This window comes from Neophocaena asiaeorientalis, unplaced genomic scaffold (genome assembly GCF_003031525.2).
Source record: "Neophocaena asiaeorientalis asiaeorientalis breed wild unplaced genomic scaffold, Neophocaena_asiaeorientalis_V1.1 scaffold275, whole genome shotgun sequence".
In the NCBI taxonomy this organism is placed as follows: Eukaryota; Metazoa; Chordata; class Mammalia; order Artiodactyla; family Phocoenidae; genus Neophocaena; species Neophocaena asiaeorientalis.
In genome coordinates, this window is record NW_020173679.1 from 7944159 (window position 1) to 7960006 (window position 15848).

A 15848-nucleotide genomic window follows, 5' to 3' on the forward strand; every position below is an offset into this window, starting at 1 on the left:
CCTTCCTGCCTCCTCTTGGACTTAACAAAATCCCATAACAGATTCATAATCCTCTCCCTCCGCCACATTTGTACGCTTCCACTGTTCCCTGTCTGGGTGAATGTCACAACCTTCCACCAAAATACGCAAACTAGAATCCAAAAGGCCATCCCTGACAGCTCTTCCCCTCACTTGCCAGAGCAAGTCCTGCCAATACGCCTTCCTAAATATCCATGGAATCAATCATCCACTTCTCTCCATTTCTTCTGTCATCACTTAGGTCCAAGCTTCCAAAATCTCCTGCCTGGACCACTGCCATAGCCTTCTAATCAGCTCACGCACATCCACGCTGGCTCTCTTCTAATTCATTTTCCACACAGCAAACAGACTATCGCTTCAAAACGATAATCTGATCTCATCCACCAACCTGCCCCAGTAAACATCAACAACGCTAATACAGAAAAGCCTTCCCAGCTTGGCCACGCGTCTCCTCTGACTACATATTAGGTCTGCGTGGCACCACGAACCCCAGCTCTGCACAGAACAGACATACTAGCCTTTGCTTCCCCTGTCAGTGGGACTTTACATCAGGTATTCCCTCCCTTCCCTCTGACAATCTGATTCATCCTTCAGATTTCAGTTAAGTCACTTCTCTGGGGAAGCATTCCTTCTCTGACAGCCATGACACGATCAAATCTCCCTAATATACACTCACACCGTATACCTCTCCTTCAAGGGCTGGGCAGAACTGCAACTTTAAGTGTGTGATATCCGATTGATGTTTGTGTCCCTCGCCAGACTATAAACTCCACATGGGCAGAAACTGTCTGTGTTTGCTCATCACTGTATCCCTGGGGCCTAGGACAGTATCAGCCACAGATTAGGCCTTCCATAGATATTTGCTGAATGAATGAATGGTCAATAAAGAGCAGAACAGATTTGGTTTGAATGGGGTATATAAAGTTCATTACCTTCCTGAGGGCTTCCTTCACTCCATTTGGTAAATACTAAGTGCTAACATTTATTTAGCTCCTTCTTCATTTCATTCTCATAATAAATGTATGAAATTATTGCTGATGAGGAAACTGAGGCAAGAGAGGTTAAATAACTTGCCCATGATGACTCAGGTAGTAACTGGTACTAAGATGATTTGAGCCCTTCTACTTAATCAAAATAATCGAGTTTTGTTTAGACTACATTTTATTAAGCAACAACCTTAATACTACCCCATAAATAATAATGTAGGTTATTTGACTAGATGAAACAAACACAAACAGCTTTAATATTTAGGAAGCCTGATTCTGATTTAAACCAAAACTTTCTTCCTGAGATACAACTAATCACTGAGGCATTATCTCCAAGGAACTTCCCTTAAAATTAGTTCATCCCCTGAATAGCTAATGTTTGCCAGAGGAAAAACTTTAAGCAATATACAGTACCAAGTAAGTCTCTTTCATCGTATACCCTTCTGTACCTTTCTAAACTGTGAGCCATGTAAATATATTCTGCTTTAAAAAATTAAATACTAAAAAAATTTGAAAGGAAGCTTCCCTTTCATCCCAACAGCCTCCTCTTCCTTGGGGACACAGCACTGATGCTGGCTCCTTATATATTCTTCCAGGGATATTCAAGGTGTATAAGAAGCACACATGTGTGTGCATATCCCCACCAAGGAATTTAAACAGCAACACTCTCCAAATTCTTCAAACCTCAGCTTCACAGAGCCTTCTGGTGTCTCAGCACACCAAAGCCCAACCTCCAAACTCAATCTCGGAGGCTGCTTAGAAAGGAACAAGCATTTCCGCACCCATATTCCAACTCACGGTACTGTCTGAGGTCGGTTAGACCTTACTAGTGAACTCAGAGGACTTCTCGCCAATCTGGGAATTGCCCAATATGATTACATTCTAGATGATTCGCCAGCTCGTGTTGAAATACCTGTAATCTAAAATGGACCATCCCAATCTCCTGTCTGTGTCCTTTAGAAAACTATTTCTTCATGACCAAGACAGCCTTCATTCCTCTTTACCGCTCTGCACGTTGATTTCCTTGATAATACCATCTGAAATTCTTCATTATATAACTAGTTTATTATCTGTCTATCCTTTAAGTTCCTTGAAGGCAGGCACTTTACCACCTTAGTGAAGGCAGATCTTTAGCACTTAGAATGTCACTTGTACTCAATAAGTATGGGCTTAATTAATTTTTTTAATTAAAAAAATTAAACCAAAGGAACCACTCTATATACATAAGCCAAAATGAAGCAAGCAAAGGACCATAGCAGTGTCTTTCCCTGGAACATTTCACCTACAACAAACCACAAATCTGGCCACTCTCAAAGCAATGTCACGACCCAACGGTTCTCAACCCTGGGGCATAATCACCCCCACAGGGGCATTTAAAAATGTGTGGAGGTGTTTCTGGCTGTCACAGTGACCAGGGAGTCCCATCGGCATTTAGAGGGCAGAGGCTTGGGAGGCTAAATGTCCTGCAATGGACACCACGAAAAACTATTCCATGCAAACACCAACAGGACCCCTGGGAGAATCCTGACCGTTCGCTTCCTCATGAGGAGGAGGAAGACAGACTCCCATCTTTTACATGATGCTGCTTCAAAAGAGGGCTAAGGGGGCTTCCCTGGTGGCGCAGTGGTTGAGAGTCCGCCTGCTGATGCAGGGGACACGGGTTCGTGCCCCGGTCCGGGAAGATCCCACATGTCGCAGAGCGGCTGGGCCCGTGAGCCATGGCCGCTGAGCCTGCACGTCCGGAGCCTGTGCTCCGCAACGGGAGAGGCCACAACAGTGAGAGGCCCGAGTACCGCAAAAAAAAAAAGAGGGCAAAGGTCTGAGCGGGCAACTGCTTGTCAGAAGCTGAACTAAGCTCACACAGGTCCATGAGTCTCATCAGGCCAACTTCTGTGAAAGTCCAATACTTCTCAAACACCTGCCCCTCCATTGACCCCCTTTTAAGTGGTCAAGTCTATTTTCCAGCCTGAAACAAATCCCTACAAATTAAATTCCAACTTAATCCTGAAAACTCTTGACAGGGTGGTTTATGGTTTTAAAAATAATAATAGTAATAGTAAGGTTTAGAAACCACCAGCTGAGGATCCGCAGTCAGGATCCTCAGAGGCTGGAATGCAGAGAGCAGGCAGGGAGAAAAAGCATCAGAATGCTTTAAAAAAAAAACAGGCAAACAAAAAAAGGCCACAGTGGCAGGGAGAGAAATGTGTCAGTCTGGTAGAGACAAAGGGCGCTCTCACTCCTGCTGTCCAGGCACTGACCTTCCCCAGCCAGGAGGTGTGCCCACGTGCTGACCTTGATGCACAGCAAAGGTCAACTGCACACACAGCTCAGATCTGAGCAACCAGAAGAACACTCAGTTCTAGGAGCACTCATCCTATACCTGCCAGCAACTGTGTAGCTCTGGGTATGTCCTAGGCAAGATATGGCCTATAGTTCTCTGCTGGGAAGAATAAGATTCAATTCAACAAATGTTGTTGGAGAGGCACTGGTATAGTGGCAAGTGCATGACCTTTGGCATTAATAACTGAGGGGCTGTGGGTATACTGGTCAACCTCTCTGAACCTCAGTTCCTCATCCACGGGAATAATGGGAATAATACCAACACCCCACATTCAGGATGAGATGAGGATCATGAAAGTTATATCATTCTTCTGCTCAAAATGAACCAATAGAGTCTGCCCTATGATGAAGTAATAGGGACCAGGTTTACCCTCCCACTGTAAACAACTAGAAAACTAAACAAAATAAATGACACCACTGTTTGTAGACACTGGACAACAGGCAATACAGGACTTTGATTCCTGACAGAACAGAAACAAATGATAGGAGCCCTAAGACCACCCTGGCTTCTGCCAGATTTCTGCACATTTCAGACCAAGGACTCAGGACGGGGGCAGTGGTGGGAGGGGGGAATCCCAGCAGATCTCAGCAACAGATTGAGGAAACAGACTGGAGTTCAGGGAGGCTAAGTCAGCTGAAAGGTGCAGGACAGAGTTCCAGAGAGGAGGGAGCTTTGCAGAAAGGGAGCTCCAGAAATCTGCACAGAGGTTTCCTTAAATCTGTACTGAATATTAAAATGTGTACATGCATAGAATGACACTCCACGAGACTGAAAAAAGACTGATGAAGAAGCTGCAAGCTGAATAGTTCCCAGAACCCTCATAGGTCTCACAAGTCCCAAGCACCAGAGTGGAGCATTCTCCCTGCTCGATCAGGGCATTCAGTAGAGACCTGGAAGGGCCACATCTTGGTGGGGGGCGGGGTGGGGGGTCAGATCACCCCTAGGATAAAAACGATCCTAGATCAGGACTTGAAAGAATCAGAATGAACCAAAAGTAACTTAATCACCCACCAGAACAAAACTCAACACTCTTTAAATTAAGATCGCAATCCAGACCCTCAATGATGTAAAATTCACAGCACCCAGCACCTAATCAAAAATCTCAACATGTGTCGAGAAGCAGGAAACTGTGACCTATAATAATAAGAAAAATTAGAATAATTAGCAAACAAGAGCATTAAGACAGTGTCGTAACTTTATTCAAGAATTTAACTCATTTAAAAAATACAAATATCAAATCATGCTGTACACCTGAAATTAACATAATATGGTATGTTGAGTAAACCTCAATAAATAAAAAAGAATTTAAAGGAAAACATGATCATAGTAAGGAGAGAAATGTGAGGTATAAAAAGAAAATAGAACTTCCAGAGATGAAAAAACACGTCTGAAATAAAAATTTCACTGAATGGTAATGACAATAGGTTAGATACTGCAGGGAAAAAAAGTAAGTGCACTTGAAAACATAGGAACAGAAACTGAGCAAAATGAAGGAGAGGGGAAAAAAGACCAAAAAAAGAAAAATATTTGAAGAAATAATGGCTGAAAAATTTCCAAGTTTGATGAAAACTACAAACTCACAAAGAAGCTCAACACACTCCAAGCAGAACAAACACAAAAGTGACTCAGGTGCACCATAACCACGTGCTCAAAGTTCATGAAAAGGGGAAAATCCTTTAAGTAGCCAGAAAAAAATCAATCAAAATTAAGAATGAGTTCAGACTTCTGATCAGCAACTGTGCAAACCCAAAAAAATACAATGGAACAGTATCTTCAGCTCTTCCTTGGCCTGCCTACAGAGGTGGCAGCCACCATGGCCGCCCTCAAACCCCTCGTGAAGCTCAAGATTGTCAAAAAGACCAAGAAGTTCAACCCACACCAGTCAGACTGATATGTCAAAATTAAGCGGAACTGGCAGAAATCCAGAGGCACTGTGCACAGGAAATTCAAGGGCCAGATCCTGATGCCCAACATTGGTTATGGGAGCAACAGGAAAACAAAGTTCATGCTGCCCAGTGGCTTCCGGAAGTTCCTGGTCCACAACTTCAAGGAGCTTGAAGGGCTGCTGATGTGAAACAAATCTTACTGTGCTGAGATTACTCCAAGAACTCAAAGCCACTGCGGAAAGATCAGCCCCGCTGGCCATCAGAGTCGCCAATCCCAATGCCAGGCTGCACAGCAAAGAAAATGAATAGACAGGTCATGTGCACATTGCGTTTGTGTTGGAAGGAAAAAAAAAAAAAAAACACATATAAACTCAGCCATCTGAGATTTAAAAAAAAAATAGTATCTTTAAAATGCCCACAGAGGGCGGGGGGGGGAGATACAACATGACTGTCAACCTAGAATTCTATATCCAATGAAAATATCTTTCAAAAATGAATACAAATTAAAGATTTTTTCAAAAGGAAAAAAAAAGCTAGAATTTGCCAACAGTATACTTGTACCACAAGAAATGTTAAAACGCTCCAATTAAAAGGCAGAGATTGTCAGACTGGGTGGGGAGAAAATGCAAGATGGAGCTCTAGGGCCTCCCTGGTGGCACAGTGGTTGAGAGTCCGCCTGCCAGTGCAGGGGACACGGATTCGTGCCCCGGTCCGGGAAGATCCCACATGCCGCGGAGCGGCTGGGCCCATGAGCCATGGCTGCTGAGCCTGCGCATCCAGAGCCTGTGCTACGCAACAGGAGAGGCCACAACAGTGAGAGGCCCGCATACAGCAAAAAAAAAAAAAGAAGTAAAAGATGGAGCTATATATTGCCGACAAGAAACCCATTTTAAAGAAAAAGACACACATAGCTAAAAGGCCAAAGGATGGAAAATGATATACCATGCAAACACTAATCATAAGAAAGCTGTAGTGGCAATATTAATCTCAGGCAACTTCAAACTAAAAGATATTACCAATGATAAACAAGGACATTTCCAAAATAAAGGAGTCAGTCAAGAAGACATAATAATCTTGTATAAGTATGCACTCATAATAGTTTCAAAACACATAAAGTAAATCAGACCGAATTTAAAAGATAAAAAGACAAATCCATAGTTATAGTTGGGGATTTAAATAATCTTCTCACCTTAATCAAAAAGTCAGTAAGGATACAGAAGACCTAAATAATACTATCAACCAACATGGCCTAATAACATTCCCAGAACACTTCACCCAACAGCAGCAAAATATACATTACAGTTGACCCTTGAACAAGGGAGTGAGGGAGAGTGACCCACACACAGTCAAAAATCCACATATAACTTTACAGTTGACCCTCCATATCCAAGGTTCCCCATCCACAGACTCAACCAACTGCAAATAGTGTAGTAATGAAGAATGTATTTATTAAAGAAGCTTTTAAGTGGACCTGCACACTTCAAATCTATATTGTTCAACGGTAAAATGTATTTTCAAGTTCATAAGGAAAATTCAACAAGACAGACCATAAAATAAATTTACAAGACTTGAAATCATATAGAAAATGTTCTCTGATCACAATGGGATGTTCTCTGATCACAATGGGATTAAACTAGAAATCACAGAAAAAAATACGGAAAAATTTCAAATGTTTGGAAATTAAACTTCTAAATAATCTATGGGTCAAAGAAGAAATTACAGGGGAAGTAAGAAAATATTCTGAACTGAATGACAACGAAAACACAACACATCTAAATTTGTGGAATGCAGCAAAAGCCGTGCTTAGAAGGAAGTTTACAGTTTTAGTTAGTGACTTTAGAAAAGAAGCTAGAAAAATAGAACAAATGAAACCCAAAGTAAATAGTAAGAAATAAAATTTAAAACTTACAAACAACAGAGGAAAATCAATGAAATAAAAACTGGTGTTCTGAAGAACACTAAAATTGATAAATCTGTATGCAGACTGATTAAAACAGACATTAATTTCCAATATTAGGAATGAAAAAGGGGAAATCTCTGCGTATTTTATATACATTTAAAAGATAAGGGAGGGACTTCCCTGGTGGCGCAGTGGTTAAGAATCTGCCTGCCAACGCAGGGGACACGGGTTCAAGTCCTGGACCAGTAACATCCCACATGCCACGGAGCAACTAAGCCTGTGTGCCACAACTACTGAGCCTGCACTCTAGAGCCCGTGAGCCACTACTGAGCCCATGTGCCTCAACTACTGAAGCTCGCACACCTAGAGCCTGCAACAAAGAAAAGCCACCACAATGAGAAGCCCACACACCGCAACAAAGAGTAGCCCCTGCTCGCTGCAACGAGAGAAAGCCAACTTGCAGCAACGAAGACCCAACACAGCCATAAGATAAATTTTAAAAAATTTTTAAAAGATAAGGGAATATTATGAAAAACCTTACAAACAAATTTGACAACTGCAAATGACTGCAAATTCCTTGAGACACAAGATGCCAAAGCGGACCCTAGGAAAAAACCAGAAAAGCTTAATAGCCTTATATCTGTTTTTAAAATACATAACTAATAATTTAAAACATAATTTTAAAATACTTAATTTAAAAAGAAATTAAGGGACTTCCCTGGAGATCCAGTGAGTATGACTCCATGCTCCCAATGAAGGGGGCCCAGGTTCAATTCCTGGCCGGGGAACTAGATCCTGCATGCATGCCGCAACTAAGAAGTCCACATGCTGCAACTAAGACCTGGTGCAGCCAAAATAAATAAATAAATAATAAAAAGAAATTAAGTTTACAACTAAAATTTTAAAAGAAAACTCTAGGCCCAGGTGGCTTCACTGGTGAATTCTATCAAACATTTAAGAAAATAATAATAGCTGTCTTATAATAAACTATTTCAGAAAGTATAATAGAAAAAAAAGGTCAGGGGGTGGGGGCTCCCTGGTGGCCTAGTGGCTAGGATTCCGGGCTTTCACTGCCGTGGCCCGGGTTCAATCCCCGGTCTGGGAACTGAGATCCTGTAAGATGCGTGGCGCAGCCAAAAATAAGGTAAAAATTCCCAATTCATTCTGACAGGCCAGCATTACCTTGACAACAAAACTAGACATAGATTTCACACACACAAACTATAAGTCAATATCCCTCATAAACATAAATGTGAAAATCCTTAACAAAATATTGCCAACTCAAATCCAGCATTATATATCAATAAAAAAGGTAATATATCATGACCAAGTGGAATTTATCCAACAAATGCAAGAGTAGTTTAACATTTGAAAAATCAATCAACGTAACTCACGTATTAACAGAATAAAGGAGGAAAACAATAGAATCAACTCGACAGACAGCAAAAAGAGCACCTGACGACATTCAAAACACATATGATTAAAAAAAACTAAGCAAAGTAAAAATAAAGGGGACCTTCAAAAAAACCTATGGTTGGGACTTTCCTGGTGGTGAAGTGGTTAAGAATCCGCCTGCCAACGCAGGGAACATGGGTTTGATCCCTGGTCTGGCAAAGGCCCACATGCCGCAGAGCAACTAAGCCCGTGCGCCACAGCTACTGAGCCTGAGCTCTAGAGCCTGTGCACCGCAACTACTGAGCCCACGTGCTGCTACTGAATGCCGTGCACCTAGAAGAGCCCGTGCTCCACAACAAGAGAAGCCACTGCAATGAGAAGCCTGTGCACCGCAACTACTGAGCCCACGTGCTGCTACTGAATGCCGTGCACCTAGAAGAGCCCGTGCTCCACAACAAGAGAAGCCACTGCAATGAGAAGCCTGTGCACCGCAACAATGAGTAGTCCCCGCTCGCCACAGCTAGAGAAAGCCTGTGCACAGCAACGGAGACCCAACGCAGCCAAAAATAAAAAATTTTTAAAATTTAGAAATTGAAAAACCTATAGCTAACATCATAGTTAAACATGAAAGATTGAGTGCATTTTCCCTAAGATCAGGAATAAGGCAAGAATGTCTACTCCCAATATTTCTTTTAACATTGTACTAAAAGTCCTGCACAGTGCAGTAAAGCAAGAAAAAAAAGGGCATACAAATTGGAAAGCAAGAAGTAAAGCTGTCTTTACTTGCAGATGACATAATCATCTACAGAGAAACAAGGAATCTACCCAAAAAACTATTAGAATTACAAATGAGCTTAACAAGGCTGCAGATACAAGGCCAACACACAAACTCAATTTTATTTCTGTACACTAACACTGAACAATTAAAAATGAAATTTAAACATTAAATACAAAAAAATGAAATATTTAGAGAGAAATTTAACAGAATGTGTACATGACCTACACGCTTAAAACTCTAAAATACTACTAAGGAAAATCAAAGACCTAAATAGAGGGGCTTCCCTGGTGGCACAGTGGTTGAGAGTCCGCCTGCCGATGCAGGGGACACAGGTTTGTGCCCCGGTCCGGGAGGATCCCACATGCCGCAGAGCGGCTGGGCCCGTGAGCCACGGCCACTGAGCCTGCGCGTCAGAGCCTGTGCTCCGCAACGGAGACATATATCATTTTACAAAATCAGAGGATCAATATTGTTAAGATGTCAATTCTCCCCGAAACTGATCTATAGATTCCACACAATCCCAATAAAAATCCCAGCAAGCTTTTTTGTAAGAACTGATAAACTGATTCTAAAATTTATATAGAGATGCAATGGACCAAAGCTAGAACAATTTTGAAAAAGAATAAAGTCAGAACACTTTACACTACCTGATTTCAAGATTTACTATAAAGCTACAGCATTCAAGATAGTACGATTGACCCCTGAACAACACAGTGGTTAGGGGGGCTGACCCTCCACACAGTCAAAAATCCACATGTAACTTTACAGTTAGCCCTCCATATCTATGGATTCAACCAACCATGAATTGTGTAGCACTGTAATATGTATTTGTTGAAAAAGAAATCCAAGTATAAGTGGACCCAGGCAGTTCAAACTCCTGTTATTCAAAAGTCAACTGTATTTCCTTCACATTAGGAGAAACACAGATAAATGCAACAGAAGAGAGTCCAGAAATTAACCTATTATATACAATTTTTTTAATTTTTGACAAAGATGGCAAGATAATTCAATGGAGAAAGGGTAATCTGTTCAACAAATGATGCTGGAACAACTGATATCCATATGGGGAAAAAAAAATTAACCTCAGCCTTTACCAATAAGCACATGAAAAGAGCTGCTTAATGTTATTTGTCAACACAGAAATGCAAATTAAAAGCACAGTGAAATACCACTACATACTCACTAGAATGGCTAAAATTAAAACAGACAGACAATACCAAGGGTTGATATGGATGTGGGGCAACTGGAATGCTCATACACTGCTGGTGGAATGAAAAATATTACAACTTTGTAAAACACGTAAGCAATTTATTATAGAACTAAACATACACTTAGCATGTGACCCAGTAAATACACTCATAGGTATTTACCAAGAAAAATGAAAACATATGTATTCACAAACACACTTGAATATTTATAGTAGCCCCAAACTAGAACCAATCATGTGGGGGAAAGACTCTAATGTGACCGCCATGATCCCCACCTCCTGGTATTCATGCCCTTGTGTTGTCCCCTTGAGTGTGGGCAGGAACTATGACTTGCTTCTGGCCAACAGAGTACAGTAACAGTGACAGAATGCATGTAATTACACACATGTGGTTACCATAAGACTGTAATGTCCACTTGCCTTTGAGGAAACAAGTGGCCATCCTGGGAAGACCCATGTGGCAAGAAACTGAGGGCAGGTCCTGGGTGACAGCCAGTCACAAAGAGAGGTCCTCAGTCTGAAGTCCATAAGGAACTAAATGCTGTCAATAAGCACATGAGCTAGGAAGCAGATCCTTCCCCAGTCAGGACTCCAATGAGATCACAGCCCTGGCAGACACCTTGACTGCTGCCTTGTGAGACTCAGCTGAACTGTGTCCTGACTCCTGACCCACAGAAACTGTGAGACAATAAACGTGTGCTGCGTTAAGCTGCTAAATTTATAATAACACTGTTATACAATAGGTAATTAATATAATCCAAATCCATCAAGTGGTGAACAGATCAACAAACTGTGGTATAGCTATACAATGGAATACTACCCACTAATAAAAAGTAATGAATTACCGAGACATACAATATAAATTTCACAAACATTATTATGAGCAAAAGTGAGACACAAAAGAATATTTACATTATGAAAACATTCGTATGTAATCCTAGGAGAGACAAATATAATCTATAGTGATAAAAAGCAGTTCAGATTTCCTGAGGCCAAAGGCTAGGATTTACTGGGAAGCAAGGTAAGGGAACATTCAGGAATACTGGAACTGTTTTGATGTTGATTGTGGTGGTGGTTACACAGGTATATACATTTGTCAAAACTGACCACAACACATCTATTGGAATTCCACAGTAAAGCTTTTGGCCACAAAGACTTGGTCACTCAGAAAGCTATTAATCTATGGATTTTAAGTTAGGATAGGGGCAGCTTTGGGGGATTGGCTAGTAATGGGAGGGACGCCAAGGAGGCTTCTGAGGTCCCAGTAACGCTTGATTTCTTGATCTGAGTACTGGTTACACAAGTGTGTGCTCACTCCGTGAAAATTCACCAAGCTGGACACATAATTGGTGTAATTTCTGGGTGTATGTTAAACAGCAGTAAAAAGATTTAAAAAAATTTTAAAGGCTAGGGAGTCATTCTAAATTAAAGCATACTAAAGAGACAAATCAATGCACTCCCTATTTCTTCATTGGATCCTGATTGTTTTTTTAAATTGGAGAATTTTGAATGTGGTATTAGTATATAATATTTTATCAATACCAAACTTCTTGTGTGATAATGGTATTATGGTTATGTAGGAGAATAACCTTACTCTTATGAGAGACAAGATGAAGTATTCTAGGATGAAATATCATGATGTCTGTAACTTACTATCAAATCCTTCAAAAATATACATAAAGAGACTGAGATAAAGCTAATTCAGCAAAATGTAAACAGTGTATCTTGGTGAAGTTTTTATGGGAGTTTTACAGGAGTTCTCTGTATTATTCTTTCAACTTTCCTATAAGTTGGAAACTTTTCAAAATAAAGAGTGAGGGGAAAAATGTCTTGTTTGAACTACTGTTATTCAAGGGTTCAATAATCTTCCAAAACTGCCTACAGAAACTTGGAGATGGAAACCAACATTCACTGAGCACTTAATATGCAACACACACTCTTAACATCTGTGGCTTCAGTCAACCCTCAAATGGGATTATTATTACTCCCATTTTACAGAGAAGAAAACTGAGGTTCAGAGAGGTAGAGTGACAAGTCCAATAGTAAGTGAGTGCTGGAGTTCAAAGCAAAGTCTGTCAGGATACAAGGCCATGCTCTTCCACTCCATAACATCTTTGCTGTACTCTTCTCCCTTCCCTGCCTCTGTGTTTTCTCAGTCCAAAATTTATTATATCCAGTGAACCTGAACAGATTAGAAATCTATGTTCCGTAATAAGTCTCAATATTCAACAACCATTAAACAGTCAGATTGAACCATGCTTCTGCCCTTCACTAAAGACAGAAAAACTGATGGGAAAGTACAAAAATAGGGATGACATTTCCCGTTCCTATGGGCCATAACATGTACAGACTAGAAGGGACTCTGATAAGAGATTAGCCATACAAAACCAAGTAATGTGGAGTAAACAGGATAAGCAATAAATGCAATTCCAACAGACTGTTTTGAAGACAGCCTAAAAAGACTACACCATTATGAAAACGAAAGTATATCGCTGAAATCTAAAAAGGCACAAAGGACAGCTAGGATAAACACCGGCATTCAGCGTGTTCCTTTAAATTTCAAGGAAATTACTCCCGAGCAAATTAAAAACCAACCTTAGTGGACTGGTGGTCAACATATGAAATTTCATATCCCAAAAAATGTTTTAATAGGGATTGAGAAAAGGCTTAGATGGTTTGTAAGTGAAACTCCAGAGTTTACTGAATGGAATAATAATAGGTAACACATTGTGTCAGGCACTGTTCTAAAATAAGTTAATTCATTTAATCCTCAGAGCAATGCTATGAGTTAGGCACTAGTATTATTCCTATTTTACAGATGGGGAAACTAAGACCAGAGAAGTTAAGTAACTTGTCCAAGATCACACAGCTGGTAAGTAGTGGGGCTAGGATCCTAGACCAGTAGGGATGGCTCCAGAGTCCATACTTTTAACCACTGCTCTACACTGCCTTTCAAAGAAAGAAACTGTTGGTTATTTACCCTTAATCTTTCAAAATGAGAGACTGATGCCACAAGGCCAACTAACAAACTTTCTATGAGAGACAGAATACTGCCTCAGTCCCAAAGGTGTGATGCGTTCTTCTCAGACACAAACCAGGTTTGGAGGAAATACCCAAACAGTTCATTCTTTCAGTTCCACTCTGCTTTACTGGAGAAATGGGAAACCCACTGATCAGGACTAGAAAATGAAATGAGAAGCAACTGCTAAAGAGAGTTGGTTTACTTTAAATGTGTGCATTTGGGGCTTCCCTGGGGGTGCAGTGGATAAGAAACTGCCTGCCAATGCAGGGGACCAAGGTTTGAGCCCTGGCCCGGGAAGATCCCCCATGCCGCGAAGCAACTAAGCCCATGCGCCACAATACTGAGCCTGCACTCTAGAGCCCGTGAGTCACAACTACTGAAGCCCGCGTGCCTCGAGCCTGTGCTCGACAAGAAGACAAGCCACCGCAATGAGAAGCCCGCGCACCGCAACCAAGCGTAGCCCCCGCTCGCCGCACTAGAGAAAGACTGCGCGCAGGAGCGAAGACCCAACACAGCCAAAAATAAAACTTTAAAAAAAAAATTTTGTTTTATGTGTGCATTTGCAGCTTATTGTCAGTGACAGAATTTGGCGTAAAGCATTCAAGTTTTTTCCCAAGCTGTCAGCATTTTCTGACGCAATCCCATCTCCATCAGCTTTGGAAAGGAGGGCAAAGCAGCAGCAGAGTTGAAAACCAAACAAGTGCTGGCCCAGCCCCCTTAAGGAACCTAGATCCCTTGCACGTGTACAGAGAGGACAATTTCCAGAACCAAAGGAAACCTTGGGCACTACAAAGGCTCCGAGTGGCAGAACTTTTAGTAACCTTCACAGCACAGGCAAATTACACGCGCTGGCATCCTTTAATCCCAGCCTATGGGCATTCCTAACATGTAACAGCTCAGAGGAACCTAGATTCTGAGGAGCCTCAGCATTTCAGCAAGCTAAGCGGGTTAAGGCAGGAAAGGAGGGCCCGCCCCACCACCAGGACACTCTCCACACTCCAGAATTTCCGACAGTGAGAAGACCAGAATCAGCCCTAGATATTTCTCAGGTTTTACAAGCTGGACATCTCTCTGAATCATTCACTCTGCTAACGGAAGCTGGTCTGGGGAACTCACAACTCCTCTATGTGCAATTCCTGTAACAGAATTATCATGAAGAATAAAAGAGTAATAAGAAACACTAAGCCGTATTCTTCCAAGGAAGGAACTGAAATACCAGGAGGCCGCTGAGAAGTCCACAGGTGTTTCAAGCAGGTGAGAGATGAGTGATGAGGTCCAGGTTGAAAGCAGTTTCTTCCTCCTCTACCTAATCCTAACGAAACTTAAACATGTAGGGCTAACTAGTCGACTCAAAAGCAGCCGGGTTCAAACCCAGGCTTAATCAGGCAACTGATTTGCGGCGCGTTACAGACCCTGCAAAATGGCGGTTAATAGCCCGTACTTCATAAAGATTGTAATGAGCATTAAACGAGATAATAAGCGTAATTTGTCTTCCGCATGACAGCACACACTCCGTAATTGTAAGGTACCGCTTACCCCATCGTCCTCACCTCAGCCCACCCCACCTTTGGACTACAAACGCCTACAGAGGCCTTAGCATCCACTGCTTCCTGACAGCAGACGTACAGGCAGGAGCACCGGTCCTCAAGGTCCCCCGACTGGAGTGGGATTCGGCTGAGTCTGTGGCTGAAAAGCTAGAGCCCTTGGCCAAGAAAACCTAACTCTGGGCAGCAAAGACGGATCACCAGCCAAAAGCTCGGTGGCGTCGGTTCATTACAGTGAGTTCACGTCCTACCAACGCACTGAGAAGGTCCAAGTACATTTCCCCCCCTCCAACTTGGCAGGGAAAACGCAAAGGTGACTAAAGACGAAGAGGCTGGCAGCGGGGCCACCCAGAAGGCTGAGGCTGCGAGAGAGAGGGAACCGTGATGGAGTAAGGCCTATCCCGAGAGGGAAGGGCCGGGAACGATCCAGCCTCTCTCACCCCTCTCCTCAAGCAGGGGCCCTCGCAGCTCAAGCCTGGGGGACCTCTCAAGGGTCCCGCCACCGACCTGGCCAAGCACAAGTGGGACCCGAGGGGCCGGCAGGCGGGAAGTGAGGGGGGGGCCCTCGGGCGCCCCCGGGCCCGTGCTCGGGAATGTGGTCAAGGAGGGGTCACGCGGGGAGGGGCCGGGCGGCGAGGACCCGGGGAGGGGCGGGGCCCCGGAGGGGGCAAGAGGTCGGAGCCCCCGGCTTCCGAGGCTCAGGGTCCCCACCGGGCTCCCAGCCACCCGCCGAGCGCCCCCTCCAGCGGGGTCCCCGCCGGTACGGCGGGG

At 42.7% G+C, this 15848-nt stretch overlaps 1 protein-coding gene and 1 pseudogene across 1 annotated transcript in view; one reads left to right on the forward strand and one right to left on the reverse strand.

Annotated features, from left to right (window-relative positions):
- Positions 1-15848, reverse strand: part of PEX14 (peroxisomal biogenesis factor 14) — a 136300-nt gene that overhangs the window by 120359 nt on the left and 93 nt on the right. The gene's annotated exons all lie outside the window — the stretch shown is intronic.
- On the forward strand, positions 5159-5540 carry LOC112402721 (60S ribosomal protein L32 pseudogene; annotated as a pseudogene).